Source organism: Mustela lutreola, chromosome 9 (genome assembly GCF_030435805.1).
Source record: "Mustela lutreola isolate mMusLut2 chromosome 9, mMusLut2.pri, whole genome shotgun sequence".
Classification (NCBI taxonomy): domain Eukaryota; kingdom Metazoa; phylum Chordata; class Mammalia; order Carnivora; family Mustelidae; genus Mustela; species Mustela lutreola.
In genome coordinates, this window is record NC_081298.1 from 30,517,776 (window position 1) to 30,534,125 (window position 16,350).

Below are 16,350 nucleotides of genomic sequence, written 5' to 3' on the forward strand. Positions count from 1 at the left end.
TGGCAATAATCATCAAAAAACCAAAAAGTGTTGGTGTGAGGTCTTGGAGAAATTGAAAGACATGTACATTGCTGACGAGAATGCAAAATAGTTTGGCCTCTAACAGTTTGGCAGTTCCTCAAAACGTTAAATATGAAATTACTGCATGACTCCATAATTTCACTCTTAGGTCTATATATTTTTTAAAAAATTGAGCAGATCCTGCACCCAAGGAGACTCACGTAGCTGACATTGTCTTCTTTGCACAAATCTTAATGGCTATCTCTCTCCTGGGCACAATGGCAACTCTTAAGGAAAAACTGATGGCACCAGGTGCAGAAGAAGAGGCAACCACCCCAAACAAACTGTAGCAGGCGTTGGACAAGTTGGTATGGCGTGTGCCATCAGCATTCTAGAAAAGTCTCTGGCTGGTGAGCTTGCCCTTATAGATGTTTTGGAAGATAAAGGCAAAATGATGGATCTGCAACATGAGAGCTTATTTCTTCAGACACCTAAAATTGTGGCAGATAAAGATTACTCTGTGATTGCCAATTCTAAGATTATAGCAGTGACCGCAGGAGTCCATCAGCAGGAGAGCAAGAGCTGTCTCAATCTGGTGCAGAGGAATTTTAATGTCTTCAAATTCGTTATTCCCCAGATAGTCAAGTACAGTCCTGACTGTATCATAATTGTGGTTTCCAACCCAGTGGATATTCTCACATATGTTACCCGGAATCTAAGTGGGCTACCCAAGCACCATGTCATTGGAAGTGGGTGTAATCTGGGTTCTGCTAGATTTCACTATCTTATCCCTGAAAAACTTGTCATTCATTCCAGAAGCTACCATCAATGGATTTGGGGAGAACATGGGGACTCAAATGTGGCTGCATGGAGTGGAGTCAATGTGGCAGGCATTTCTCTCGGGAACTGAATCCAGAAATGGGAACAGGCAATGACAGTGAAAATCGTAAGGAAGTGGAGAAGATGGTGGTTGAAAGTGCCTATGACATCATGAAGCTAAAAGGATGTACCAACTGGGGTGTTGGATTAAATGTGGCTGATATCATTGAATCCATGTTGGAAAATCTATCCAGGATTCATCCAGTGTCAGTGATGGTGAAGGGAATATACAGCATGGAGAATGAAATCTTCCTGAGCCTTCCATGTTTCCTAAAGTGTCAGGGATTAATCAATATGATCAAAAGAAGCTGAAGGACGACGAGGTTGCTCAGCTGAAAAAAAGTGCATATACCTTGTGGGACATCCAGAAAGACCTAAAAGACTTGTGACTTCTGGCTGCTAGGCTGTAGACATTTAAACATTACAACCTGATTAACCACAAGCCTTTAGTTTTCAGCATGTGCATGGATCACAGTTTGCTTTTATCTTCCTACATATGTGAACTTGGGCTCACAGACTGGAAGCCCATGCTTGGTTTACCACTTGCAACAGGAGCCCTTGAACAGATAATATTATCATAGAATGCTTCTTAAAAAAAAAAAAATTGAGAACAGGTGCTCAAGCAAGTCATTGTACACACATTTGTAGCAGCACTATTCACGATAGCTAAAAGATGAGAAAACAGTGAATGTCCACCAGTGGATGACTAGATTAACTGATTTATACACATATAATGGAGTATCATCTCAGCATATAAAGGGATAAAGTACTGGTATATAGTAGGATATGGACAGCCCTCCAAAACATGATGTTAGGTGAAAGAAGCCAGACACCAAAGATTGTATATTGTATGATTCCATTTATGTGAAAAATCCAGAATTGATAAATCTGTAGCGATGGAGGGAAGGGGATGGAGGGGGAAAGATGAGCGATTCCTTAATGGATAAGGATCAGTGACCTACTAAAAACAAAAATATCAACATTCTCCACAGAACTTAACCATGGCTAGGATTACCCCTGAAACGAATGTAACCCAGTGAATTACCCAGTGTCAAAACACTAGGACTAGAAAGGAGCTTCCCCAGTCTGATTGAAGGGCATTTAGTCCAACAAAATTCACAAAAGAAATTTGAATAGTTGAACTTACAAATGATGGGGTTTTTTGGGGGGGAATGTTTGTAGCATTTATACTTCTCGTGTTTTTAAAGCTTAAAACCCCACTAAGACTTCTGCAGCATCCTGTATGAACCTGACCCCTCTCCTCCTTAGCACTCACCATCATTCCCCAGAGACCCCCCAATCAGTTGCCTTCAAGACAAAGTCCTGCCAAGTCCTGCCACCACCTCTTTCAACTCTCTCTCCGCTGCTGCAGGTGCTCATAGACTCTGAGCTGCATGTGGCATCTGGACCTTTGTCAGTACTGTGTGTTCTTTAGTTCCAATGCAAGCCCCCTGTTCCATCCATCCCCTTCTCTGCAAGGTTCAACTCCCATCTCTCATCTCTCTTCTTTCAGAGGAGCATTTGCTAGAAACCAATGCTCCCTGCTAACCCTCCCCTCGAGCTCCCTCAGGGTCCTGTGCTCACCTTATCCTGGGATTAACTCACAATGTCACATGCCTGATGATCTTTTTGTGAGACAGGTTCTTCCCCACTGTGAGATCTTGAGGGAAGGACTCAGTCAGTAAGAGTGAGGAATGAGCAAAAACATGACCCAAATGTTCATCAGGGGTCTTACTAGTGACTTGGTTGTTGGATATTTGTGTCTAAAACTGGCTTGACCAATTGGGCATCTTGTCACCATTTTTCCATTTACTAGCTGTGACCTTGGTCAAATCCCTTCACTTCTCAGTGTCTTTCTTGTCTCTCAAATGGTGAAATGGAAACAAGCAAGTGAAATTGAGGCTCTCAACATGCTTTCCTCTGGTAAGAAGTTATTACTACAAGTTTCTGAATTACAGTGTGGAAAACATAGATGCTGGAAGCAGAGGGGGCTCAGAGACAACAAAGCTGATTTCCTTCATTTTATTAACAAGGAAATGAGGTCAGAGATTTCACAGTGAAAGGCAGACTCAGAGCTTGCTCAAACCTGGGACTCTTGGCTCTTCCCAACACCTCATTCTCTTTGGTAAACTCAGATTAATCTTTGGGGAAGAGGATTCTTTTTTCTTAAGCAAAACTTTCAGTTCTTATTCCTCATTTTCCTCCCTCTCCTCCTCCTCCTTTTTATTTCTCCTTCTTCTTCTTCTTCTTCTTCTTCTTCTTCTTCTTCTTCTTCTTCTTCCTCTTCCTCTTCCTCTTCTCCTCCTCCTCCTCCTCCTCCTCCCCCTCCTCCTCCTTCTCCTCCTCCTCGTCTACCTCCTTCTCCTCCTCCTTCCTCATCTTCTTCACCTTCTTCTTCCTCCTCTTCGTTTTCAAATCAGAGAATAGACATTTCTAAGTGCCCTGGACCTTGGGTGATGGTGAAAACCTAACTCTGTGCACACCCACACCATGTCCCTGCGTGCCAGGTACTTCTCTGGACAGGTATACATTGTGCAAAGAGGCACATGTCATTGCGGAAAGCCTGTTAAAGTACCTACTCCTACCAGGCTCAGAGAAAAGCAAAACTGAATTGTCTTTTAGGGACATTGCCTTTCGGGGATTCAGTTACCATGGCAAGCATGCCTTGACTCACAAACTGTTCCCCTGAGAGCTCTTCCTAGGGCCCACTGCTCCATAAAACTATGCTGTTTAAATTTGAGGGGAAGGGTGGAAAGATTCCACAGAATGAAATGCCAGGGGAAGAAAGGAACCCCAGACAGAGTTTTTCCAGGAGACAAGATTTCAATCTTCTTGGAATGTGTCCTATTACTTTTTCATGTCAGGTTGGTGGCTCCTGTCACTTGAGGAGGGAGGATGTGTGGCATTTTGTCAGAAGGCAGTTCAAGTGGGGCAACTGAATCAGGAAATTAGGATCAAAGTGTTTCTCTGCCTGCCCAATAGTGTCTGGACTCACAGTTTCAGATCAGACGTGCCCCAGAACTTTAGCCAACCGTGGAATTCCCTGGAGCTGAAAATCAGCTGTCAAAATGTCCTTTTGAAACATCTGCTGTATGTAGTCCTGTATCAAATGATGCCAGCAACATTGTCACCGCAACCCCCTGCGTGCTCTCCTGTGCCAGTCATCCTGCTGGGCACTTTGCATACATTTGCTAAGGTTATAATAACCCTTTGAGATAAGTATTATAATTCCCACTTTACAGACAGGGAAAGTTAGCCCACCAAACCAGACAACTTGGAGTCACACACACCTCACATAATATGAGGTCTTTTGGGATCAGAAACATAGAATTGAATATCTGGCTTCTTCCACAGGGCACGTTTTCAATGTTGTGGTGTGTATCAGGGCTTTAATCCTTCTGTTGCCAAATAATATTCAATTGTATCAGATATACTCCCTTTGTTTTGATGCATTCATCAGTTGATGAAATTTTGTGTTCTTTCTGCTTTTTGGCTATTATTAGCAATCCTGCCACGAACCGTCACGTGCATGCTTTCATGTGGACATACGTTTTCATTTCTCGTGAGCATAGATCTAGGGCTGGCCTTGCTGGGCCATATGGGCAACTTGATGTTTAACACTTTGAGGAACCTTCAAACTCTTTTCCAAAGTGGCTGCACCAATGTATAACCTCAGCAGCAAAGTATGAAGTTTTCCCGTTGTCCATCCTCGCCAACATGTTTTACTGCCTATTTCTATTTTCAAGAGCTGTCCAAGTGGATGCAAAATGGTATCTCATTGTGGTTGTGATTTTCCTGTCCCGATGGCTAGCGATGTTGAGCATCTTTCCATGTGTTTGTTTGTCATTTGTATATTTATCTTGGAAAAATGTCTCTTCAGATCATTTATCCATGTTTTACTTGGCTTATTCATCTTTTTATTGTTAAATTTGGGTATGAGGTTTTTATCGTATAAATGATTAGCAAATATTCTTTCCCATTCTGTAGGCAAATCCACAAGGATAGAAAGGAGACTGGAGATCTCCAGTAGGACAGAATGAGGAATGATGATAAATGGGTCCAAGGTTTCTTTTCATGGCGATGAGAAGAGTCTAGTGGGGAAGTTACACGGGTCTGTGAATATACTAAAAACATTGAATTGTATACTTAAAATGGTGAGTTTGGGGGATGCTTGGGTGGTTCTGTTGGTTAAGCATCTGCCTTCAACCCAGGGTCCTGCTATCAAGTCCCACATGGGGCTCCTTGCTCAGCAGGGAGCCTGCTTCTCCCATTGCCTGCAGCTTGTCCTGCTTCTGCTCTTTCACTAGCTCTCTCTCTCTCTCTCTGGCAAATAAATAAAGTCTTTTTAAAAATTAAATAAATAAAATGGTGAGTTTTGTGGTATGTGAATCATATCTTAATAAACTGTCTTTATTTAAAAAAAAACACATAATGATGAGCACACAGACAAGAATACCCAAAGACTTGGCAGAATAATTAACAATGTAAAAGAAGGCAAGAAACTCAGGAAGTAGAACTTGCTTGGTCAATAGCTCCTCTTCCCTTCTCCTCAGTTCCCTACTCTTATCAGTGCTTCCTGAGGTCACCTCCCAAACAAACCACTTGCACCCACATTTTTATCTTAGCCTTTGCTTCCAGGAGAACCCAAACTGAGACAGGTATTAAATTTAAATGTAGAAGCCTTCTCTTAAGAATCTTGCCGTTGAACTGGGAAGATACTCACAAACTTACACACTATTAGAACCCTAAATGAGCTCCATGATGAAACTTTTAATCTTGTCTGGCCCTCCCATTAGCTACTGCCAATAAATCAGTGTAGATGGGTGTATCACAGGCATTTAACTTTTCTTTTCTTGGCATTTATTCACAATGGCTCATTATTATCCAGAAGCCCATCAAAGTTGCCAAGTCAGCTGTTACCCAATTTCCTCTTCATCCTACCAAGAAATCCCCAGTTGAGAGGTGAGCCAATTGGCAGCTCACCTTCTCTACCTGCCATGTCACATGACATCCTTTTTCTCCCTCCCTTCTGGGCAACAAGAGCATCCTCAATGAGTACTGAAGTGGCTTCTCATTAGAGAAGGATGTGAATTTCCTAAGAGTGATTCAGAAGGATTGATGCCAAATAACCTTGCTCCTGGTTTCTCCCTCTGTTATCATGTCACTTTCCGTCTTCTGAAGATTTCAGCACTTTGAAATGTAATCAATTCGTATCATTAGTTAGCTTCATGCCAGTGTTTTCATCTTGCTGTTCTTTAATGAATTTCTCTCCTGCTGAACTTGAAAGAGGCAGATAGCCAGCTTTAATTTTTTTTATTGCCCTTAAATTTCCTCTTTCTTCAGAGAAATTAATATAATCTGGGGAAAATATACCTGAAATTATTTAGACACGGGCTCCTATGATTTCTTCATTTTTCTTTTTTTAAAGATTTTATTTATTTATTTATTTATTTGAGAGAGAGACAGTGAGAGAGAGCATGAGCAAGGAGAAGGTCAGAGAGAGAAGCAGACTTCCCGTGGAGCTGGGAGCCCGATGTGGGACTCGATCCCGGGACTCCAGGATCATGACTTGAGCCAAAGGCAGTTGTCCAACCAACTGAGCCACCTAGGTGTCCATCCTATGATTTCTTAAACAGGCAATTTTGACTTTAATACTCCAGGAACTTTGACCTTTAGTGTGAGTTCGGGTTATTTGGAGGTAAGTTACTCAAACCAACTCTAATTTAAACAAACGGAGAATATACCAGAGGAATGCTTCATAGTTCAAAGAACTTAAGGATGACATGAATAAACCAGCCTCCGGGAGGATGCAACTGGGGCTGCTCTAGAGATTTCATAGAAATTCACAGACTTAATCATCATGACATTGCCTTCATATAACTCAGAACCAACAAATTTACATCTCTACATTCTCGTTCAGAGATATGTTGCCAAGGGGCGGAATTTCATTGGCCTACTTGGGGATATGCTCATGCCTGTGGTCAGTAGGGCAGGGGTAGGGATGATCTCTGATGAGCTGTTCTACCAGAACAGAATGTTTGGGTCCAAATTCTCCCAGAGAGACACTGGATACATGGCAGCTGTAGGTGTCCATGACATTGTTTCTCCTGGCTCTCCGTTTGACCATATTTGCATCCACAGAGGTTCACTGATACTCTTATCCAACAGTTCACAGTCTTATCACTTACTCAAATGCACTCCTTCCTGCAAGTCTCAGCTGGCTGTTGCACCCAGAAGCAAGATCTGTGGGCCCTTATTCTCTGAGTGTTGGATCTCGAGTTGTACCTCCTATCGCTGGCACGTATTGTCTCAGCTGATGCTGGCCCTGACTTCCAGCTGCCAGTCCTGGTAACTTTTTGCCTGTGGGTTTTCTTTGCCCATTGTAGACCTCTCTGACCATTCTTGGATCAGGCAGAAAGTACCAGAACGTACCAGAAAGCTCTCATTTCTTAGGGAGCATGTTTCATTCTCCTTGTCCCTAATCTTCGGCCAAAAGATTAAATGCTATTCATTGTTCGGTGTGGATCCTTATGTCTGTCCATCTCTCCTAGGAAGACTGAGAAATAAATTTGTAATCATCGAAGTTCTACCCACAGGAAAATTTCCGATTCTTGATTATCCTTTAAGGCTACCTATGAGCAAGGCTCTAATACTTCAGAAATCCGCGATATACTGTGCATAGTTACCTGTAAATAAGGTCATTTCTTTCTTCTTAGTTAACTAATCAGGAGGTACTTCCCATGTAGCTGGGTACATATTGAAGGGTGGCAAGAACAGGAGTGCCCAGAGGGGTTCTGAGCCACCAGCTTCTGAAACCAAGCTGCTCCTTCAGGCCCTACCCACTGAGGCCTGGTCCTGCGCCTGCCCTTTCCCCCTGGAAATACCTTACTTTATGATGAATTGGATAACATAGCACCCAGACATGATGGGTTATTCAGAGCTCACGATCACCTGGTCTCCCAAGATCAGAAGTCCAGCAGCAAATGTACCCAAATATCAAGCCTAAAACTGTTACTTAAAGGAAAACTGTCACTTATTGGAGGTCTAATTGCTTTGTTCCAAAAATCTGTGGGCCTGCCCTGTAGTTTTTGTACTGGACTTACCAAATGTTCTACATAACTTCCCAAAGTGATACAAAAGTTTTGAGGACTATTGGATCCACCAAATAATATAGGTCAGGTGGGTCCAGCTTCTATTATTTGGAACCCCTGAAGTTATAGCTTTATGTGTCTTGGTAACCCCCAGAGCTAGCCTCTATATTTGTAAAGAAACTACGTACTCACTCTCTCTCATTATCATGGCTTTGTCCTGTTTGGTATGAAAACTAGTGTGTCCTCATAAAAACTGGAAAGTGTGCCCTTTTGTCCATTTCTCTGTAAGAGTTTATGTGAGAATGATATTATTTCTTCCTTGAAAATTTAGAGGAACTTGAAACAGTTAGGCCAACAAATAAATAAATTGGATTATAACTCAAAGTATAAAATAAATATCCATAACTCCATACTGATTTAAATGAATGATTAAATAAGTTAATGGAGGGGCACCTGGCTGGCTCAGCCAGTTAAGCACCTGCCTCCAGCTCAGGTCATGATTCCAGGATCCTGGGATCGAGCCCCACATCAGGCTCCCTGCTCAACAGAGAGCCTCCTTCTCTCTCTGCCTCTGCCTGCTACTCTGCTTATTTGCCTCTCTCTCTGTCAAATAAATAAATAAATCTTAAAAAAAAATAAATGATTAAATAAGTCAATGGAAAAGAACAATTCCAAATAATTTATGTAGATACTCCTCCTTCAAGAAAATGGAACATAAGCCCCCACCCCTTAAAACTATGAACTTGGCATAATGACTTCTTTCCAAGAATATAGTACAAAAATTGGGAAGAATAACTTTACAGTGAAGAAACCCACCTCAGGTTTATTCTCTAGAGGTTTATTCTCTACCTCAGCCATATGATTAAGCTTAACATCTTCAGTCATGTCTTGTTCACAGCTTGTCCCCTTGATATGACATGATGGGAACTGTAGTCTACCTCGGTGGTCTTCCTTCCAAAAGCCCATAACCCCATGTAATCATGAGACAATGTGAAACAAATTCCAACTGAGGAACCTTCTGCAAAACACTTGATGAGCACTCTTGAAAGCTGTCAGGGAAAATCTAAGAAATTGTCACATTCTAGAGAATCCTACTGTGATATCCTGGGTGGCATTCTAGGAACCCCCCTCCAAAAAAAAGAACATCAGGTAAAACTAAGGAAATAAGAATAAAATGGACTTTAGTTAATAATAATGTTATCAAATACTAATGTAAGATGTTAGAGGAAACTGGGTATAAGATATACTGTACTATCTTTGCAACTTTTCTCTAAGTCTAAATCTATTTTAAAATTAAAAATTTATTTTAAAACAACTACAGTAAGTAGCAATTAAATTAAAACATAAACATTATAAGCATTGTCTTAAATGTTATTACCCGCACATGTAGTGCGCTCTATGTACAGCTCACAGCTCATGCAAAATACACATTAAGGTAGTATATTAATATCAATATTTGAATAAAACCCTAGTCACTTGGTTATTATATAAACAAGAATTTCTTTACATTAAAAGCACCTGCATGGCTAAGACAAGGCAGTTGAGATCATAAGGCTTTTGATGGTACTAGAATTTCATAATGGTCCTCTTAATGACAGATTTTTTTAATAAGAACATGAACACAAATAGATTCCTTAAATTTAAATGAGCATTTCAACATCCTATGGCATTAGGGAACAGCAGACTGAAACAGCAGTGAGATGTCACCACACACCTATTACAATGGCCAAAATCCAAACCACTGACAATACCAAATGCGGGGGAGGATGTGGGTAACAAACTGCCATTCATTGCTGGTGGGACCGCAAAGCAGTACAGCTACTGTGGAAAATGGGACTTTGGCAGTTTCTTACACAGCTAACTGTACTCTTGCCATCTGATCCACCAACTGCTTTCTTCGGTATTAACCTCCATGACTTAAAATGTGTGTCTACACAAAGCCTACACACAGGTGTTTACAGCAGCTTTATCCATAATCGCCAAAAGTTGGAAGCAACCAAGATGCCCTACAGGAAGCGAGTGGGTACGAAATCTGACCAGCTGATGGGATAGTAACGGCACTAAAAAGAAATGAGCCATTAAAAGACACAAAGGAACCTTAAATGCATATGGCCAAGTGAAAGAAGCTAATCTGAGAAGACTACATGCTGTATGGTTCCAATGACAGCACATCCTGAAAAGGGCCAAACTATGGAGACGATAGAAAGATCAGTGGTCTCCAAGAGGGTGTCGGGGAGTTGAGCAGGCAGAGCACAGAAGATTTTTAGGGTGGGGGAATGACTTTGTATGATGCTGTAATGGTGAATACATGTCATTACACATTTGTCAAAACCCACAGTATGTACAAGAGTGAACACTCATGAAAATGATGCACCTTGAGAGATAATGATGTCAGTGAAGGTTCATGGGCTGTAATAAAGGTACCACTCAAATAGGAGAGGCTGCACGTGCACAGGGCTGGGAGGTATATGGTAAATCTATACTTGGGAGTCCATTTTGATGTGAAGCTAAAACTGCTTTAAAAAATAAAGTCTATAAAAACATTAGATGAGGGATGCCTGGGTGGCTCAGTGGGTTAAGCCTCTGCCTTCGGATCAGGTCATGATCTCAGGGTCCTGGGATCGAGTCCCACATCGGGCTCTCTGCTCAGCAGAGAACCTGCTTCCCCTCTCTCTCTGCCTGCCTCTCTGCCTACTTGTGATTTCTCTGTGTGTCAAATAAATAAATAAAATCTTTAAATTAAAAAATAAATAAATAAATAAAATTTTTAAAAGAATAAAAATAAAACATTAGATGAGCATTTAAAATGAGATGAGTACTTCTAAATGTACCTAAACTAAATGTCTCTTTTTCACTGAAGAGTTAATTTACAGACCTAGTGGAGGTATTTTCTTACTTATGGATATTAAGAGTGTATTTTACTAATCTAGTGAAGAGTGGAAAATCCATCTAAATCTATGTAAATTTTCAAAATTCAATTAATTAACTATCCTTAGGTCTCTGTTACAACAGAAATGAAGTTAATAAAGTATTATTTTCACTAATTCTTAATTCACAGCATAGTTTTGCTTTAACATTTTCTTTTCATCAATATAACTAACGCATATAATGGTACTGGAAAATTAAGTAAAAATCATCTCTGAGTATAATTCTGTAGATCTGTTTAAAATATTTTTAACATTTAAAAAATAAGTTGGAAGAATGCAAGAGTGAAGTCTTGAGATTTTTTAATTTCTTCTTGTGTTCATAATTTGAGTTTTTTCACAATTTGTCCTTCTCATCAATTTTCACACTTATGAGCACAAATTTGTTTATGATACCCTCCTTTTATCTTTGTGTGATGTGTTGTAGAGATATACCTGGGGCTGGGTTTAAATGAGCTTGATAAAACATGCAGACCTGAAGACAACCCTGATGAAGGTAGAGGTCTGATTCACAATGCCTACAGGCAGGAGGCCCAGCACAGCATGCAGGGCTACCAGAAGAAGCATCAAGGTCAGTAAGGAAGCAGAGGGAGGGAGTGCAACATACAGACAAGAGCCTTTATCGTGGTTTCCACAGGAGGAATGGGCAAAGCAGGGTAGGCAGGTGAAGCAGGTGTAGGGTTGGCCAGTTTGAATAATTTTGGTGAGCTCCAGGGTGTAGGGACCGCCCCCAATTGTCTGATACCTGGCCCTGGGGTGACCAGGGCAGGGAGATAACGATTTGACATGTGAGCTCAGTAAGAAGGTGTTCGGAGTAGGGGCACTGGATTGATTTGTACATGAAAGGTGAACTTGCAGCAGAGTCCTCACCATCTCTAGGAATTGGCTAGTCCTCCCCTAGGCAGTCTCTCCAAAGTCAACAAAGTCCCTGATGTCATAATATCAGAAAATAAAAAGGCATGATGAATACATGATGTCTGTTAGATCTGTAGTGATATTCTTTTTTAAAAAGACTTTATTTATTTATTTGATAGAGACATAGCGACAGAGAGAACACAAGCAGGGGGAGTGGGAGAGGGAGAAGCAGCCTTCCCAGTGAGCAGGGAGCCCGACACGAGGCTCAATCCCAGGACCCTGGGATCGTGACCTGAGCCAAAGGTAGAAGCTTAATGACTGAGCCTCCCAGGCGCCCTGTAGTGATATCTTTTTTTTCTTATTCCTAATAGTGGTATGTGTGCCATCTCTTTTTCTTTTCTTGATTATTCTTGCTAATAAAGGTTACTAATTTTATTACTCTTCTCAAAGACAAACATTTGTCTGTGCACTAATACATCCCCAGCTGTCTACAGCATAAATTCATGACTGAGTTTAAATTCTAGCACCATGAGGAAGATGAGTCACTTACACTGGAATATCACTACATGCAGAACATTGTTGTTGTTACCCGATGGGCCCTGTGAGCACAGAGAACAGTCTCGCCCTCCTTTCCTTTCAGATAAACAAAACTTAAGAAATCCATGCCTAAAACAATATCTTCAAGGAGGAGCTCTTGGCTTACCTTCATCGAAATTACCCAGGGATCCTGTTAAAAATTCCAGTCCCCAGTTCCCAGACCTACAAAATCAAACATACAACATATGCACTTATGAAAAGCCCTTTAGTGACTCTTTCTCAGAACAGAAGTTTTAGAACCACTACAAGCTTCATATTAACTGGTCTGGTAGAAGAGACATAGACCCCAGTGTCTGAGTTGGTCTCACCTAAAGAGGAAGGACACAACACAGCCACGTAACAGGATCCTCAAAAAAATAAATGAATGAATCAGGGCACACAGAATTCCCGTTTATAGGAGCTACACTGTGATTCTCCCGAATCTATTGCCAACCCTGGCTACCTTGCTGACTCTGTAGCATTCATTATGAATCTTATTTGTTGAATTCAAGCGATCGAAGCTTTAGAAACTATGCCTTGCAATCAGAAAGTTGAGGTTGCTGGGTTGGCTTCAGGTTCCCGAATGAAGAATCTCATTTTAGGGGCACCTGGGTGGCTCAGTGGGTTAAGGCCTCTGCCTTCAGCTCAGGTCATGATCCCAGGGTCCTGGGATCAGCCCCGCATTGGGCTCTCTGCTCAGCAGGGAGCCTGCTTCCACCTCTCTCTCTCTCTCTCTGCCTGCCTCTCTGCCTACTTGTGATCTCTGTCTATCAAATAAATAAATAAAATCTTAAAAAAAAAAAAAAAGGAATCTCATTTTAATCCCTGGAAGCAATTGATGACCAAGGAGCCTAACCAGACCTGAGTGGTAGTGGCTTCTATTAATTACCTAAATGGAGAGTGAGATTTCACTTGGACAAGAGCTGGCACCAAATTCTCCTGCAGCCTTTTACAGCTGACCCATAAATCAGAGGCTAAGTCCAAGAAGAAATTTAAAATTGGATGGAGTCATGCATGATTCTACCCAGCAGCAATTTTTATGAAATCCCATCCCTGCTTGGTAATTACTCGGCTATGACAATTAATTTTTTGCTTTGGATTCAAATCCATTCAGTGCTAGATGGATAGTTTAGTCTGGCAAGATGAATTGTACTTCATGTTACCTGTGTAGAGCTATCAGCAAAGGGGAAATTAGAAGCTGAACAAAAATGGTTTATTAAAAATAGTTCAAGCACAATTAGTACCTAAACAGCCTTCAGATTCCTTTTTAAAATGTGTTTTTACTGCCTCATTCAGGGCTGGGGTTCATAAAATCCTCACAAAAGAACAGCTTCATCTGGTTTTCTATATTGAGAACATATAAATAATATTTAATACAGACAAGCCTAGTTTTCAGACTAGAAATGCCGAAACCCAGATTTGCAAACCTCGTAAATAAGGGGGTAGTTACTCATTACAAAGCCAGGCTGGCTTCCTCCTCAGCTCCTGTTCCCCACAGATGCAGTCAAGACGGCACTCCCCTACTAGTTTTTGGAATTGTGCATTTGGGAGGATTTTAAGGGTCCCCTTGTGTCTCTCCACATGATCTCCTGCAATCTTCCTCATGCCTCAATTCTAGGAATAACAGTAATAAAAGTCTTTATTGAGCACAAAGTCAGTTGTTACCAAGTGGTATTTTAGATCCCTTTAGGCATTAATTCATTAGATCTTCCCCATAACTCTAGGAGCCTGGTACTGCTACCCGCTGTGTGAAATTCAGGGGAAACTGACGAGCAAAGTGGCTTGATAACTTTCCCAGGATCACTGTATTAGTTATCCCTGTGTGACAAAATACCCCAAACCTAGGGGATTAAAAACGATTACCATTTAGCTGGCTCATGGTTCTATGGATCTGTAACTTGGGTAGGATTCAGCTGGGTGGCTCTGGTCTTGGAGGAGCTCTCTCCCAACATCTGTACTCGATTTGCTGGTCTTGACTGGGCTCTTTCACAGGCCTGGGTCTTCTGGGGGGACAAGTGGCTAACTCAGCTCCTGGAAGCAAGGTGAAGCTTCTTCCCGTGGCAGCCAGGTGGGACTCCAAGAGAGGACCGGAGGTAGGCATGACCTCTTGAGCTATGGCTTAGAGCAGGCAGAACATCAAAACTCGGCCCCATCCTTCTGCACACAGCATTTCACAAGGCCAGCCCGGATTCAAAGTGTAGAAAAATCGATTCCTCCTCTCGATGGGAAGAGCTGCAAAGACACATTGCAACGGAAGAGATGATAGGGAGGAGTGGAGAATTGAGGGGTTTTTGTTTTGTTTTTGTTTTGTCATCCATCTTTCCAGTGACACAGCTGATCAAGGGTGAGTGAGCATTCACACGGGGATCTTCCGACTGGCTATCTTGTCAAACCCCCTTCATGACTGTGCTTACTTTTCTCTGTAATTGGGCTTTACTTTTATTACTTGAATAGAGTCTCCACCTTAGGACCCTTTAATCCAGTTCCTCTAGGTCTTGCCATCTGCCTGCTTTTGCCCTTCATTCCAATGCTGTTCTACCTTTGAAACCTGCTAGACTCTGTTAAAATACCTCCCCGAAGGTGACCGCCTTCCTACAGATGGTTGTGTTCTGTGATGGCCACACACCCCCACTCTGCTTAGGCTTCTCATCCCCACATATAGCAAACTCCCTCACACACTGCTCCGTCACCTCCCAGCACCTCCACTCTCAGACCCAGAATCTCAGTGTACTTTTCACTTTTCCCCTGGTCCAACCTCGGCCACCATGGCCCAGCATCCACAGTCTTTCACTTCGAAAAAAGAACAGTAACATTCTTCTAAACGACTAGTACCAACTCTTATTTAAGGGTTCCAGGTCTCCTGGGTGGCTCAGTTGGTCAGGCAGCTGCCTTTGGCTATGGTCATGATCCCAGGGTCTTGGGATCAAGCCCCACATAGGGCTCCTTGCTCAGTAGGGAACCTGCTTTTCCCTCTGCTTTGCCTGCCATTCTGCCTGCCCGTGTTCTCTATTTCTCTGACAAATGAATAAAGGGGCTTTAAAAAATAAATCTTAAATAAATAAATAAAGGGTCTTAAATCTTAAAAAAAATAAATAAAAGGTCAGGATTCCTAAAATCCAGGATGTAACCTGGGCCACATCTCTTGTATCAAGTAAGAACCTTTGTTATCTATGGATTCAACTTTATTTTTCTGTCCTCCTTAGAGCCCGATGGAGGGCTGTGGAGCTATAAGGGGTCCTATCCAGCTATAGAGGGCCCTCTACCCAGTCTCTGACCCAAATTACTCCTTCTTTTACACCACACTGGTGCAGAAGACATGAATAAGCATGTCTCCAAAGGAGACATACAGATGGCCAACAGACACATAAAAAGATGCTCAATATTACTCATCATCAGGGAAATGCAAATCAAAACTCCAATGCCATATCACTTCACAACTGTCAGAATGGTTAAAATCAATAATGCAAGAAACAGATGTTGGTAAGGATGTGGAGAAAAAGGAATCCTCTTGCACTACTGGTGGGAATGCAAACTGGGGCAGCCACTCTGGAAAACAGCATAGAGTTTCTTCAAAAAGTTAAAAATAGACCTACCCTACAGTCCTGCAATTGCACTACTGGGTATTTACCCAAAGAATACAAAAACACAAATTCAAAGGGATGCATGCACCCCTATGTTTACAGCAACATTATTTCCAATACCCAAGAAATGGAAGCAGCCCAAGTGTCCATTAATGGATAAATGGATAAAGAAGATGTGGTATGTATATATAATGATATATTATTCAGCCATAAAAAGGAATGAAATCCTGGGGCACCTGGGTGGCTCAGTGGGTAAAGCCTCTGCCTTCAGCTCAGGTCATGATCTCAAGGTCCTGGGATCAAGCCCCACATCGGGCTGTCTGCTCAGCAGGGAGCCTGCTTCCCCCTCTCTGCCTGCCTCTCTGCCTACTTGTGATCTCTGTCTGTCAAATAAATAAATAATTTTTTTAAAAAAATGAAATCCTGTCATTTGCAATGACATAG

The 16,350-nt window shown here is 41.8% G+C and overlaps 1 pseudogene; it reads left to right on the top strand.

Moving 5' to 3' along the window:
• The first annotated feature begins 278 nt into the window (after positions 1–278).
• Positions 279–1,268, top strand: LOC131807630 (L-lactate dehydrogenase B chain-like; annotated as a pseudogene).
• The last annotated feature ends 15,082 nt before the right edge of the window (positions 1,269–16,350 follow it).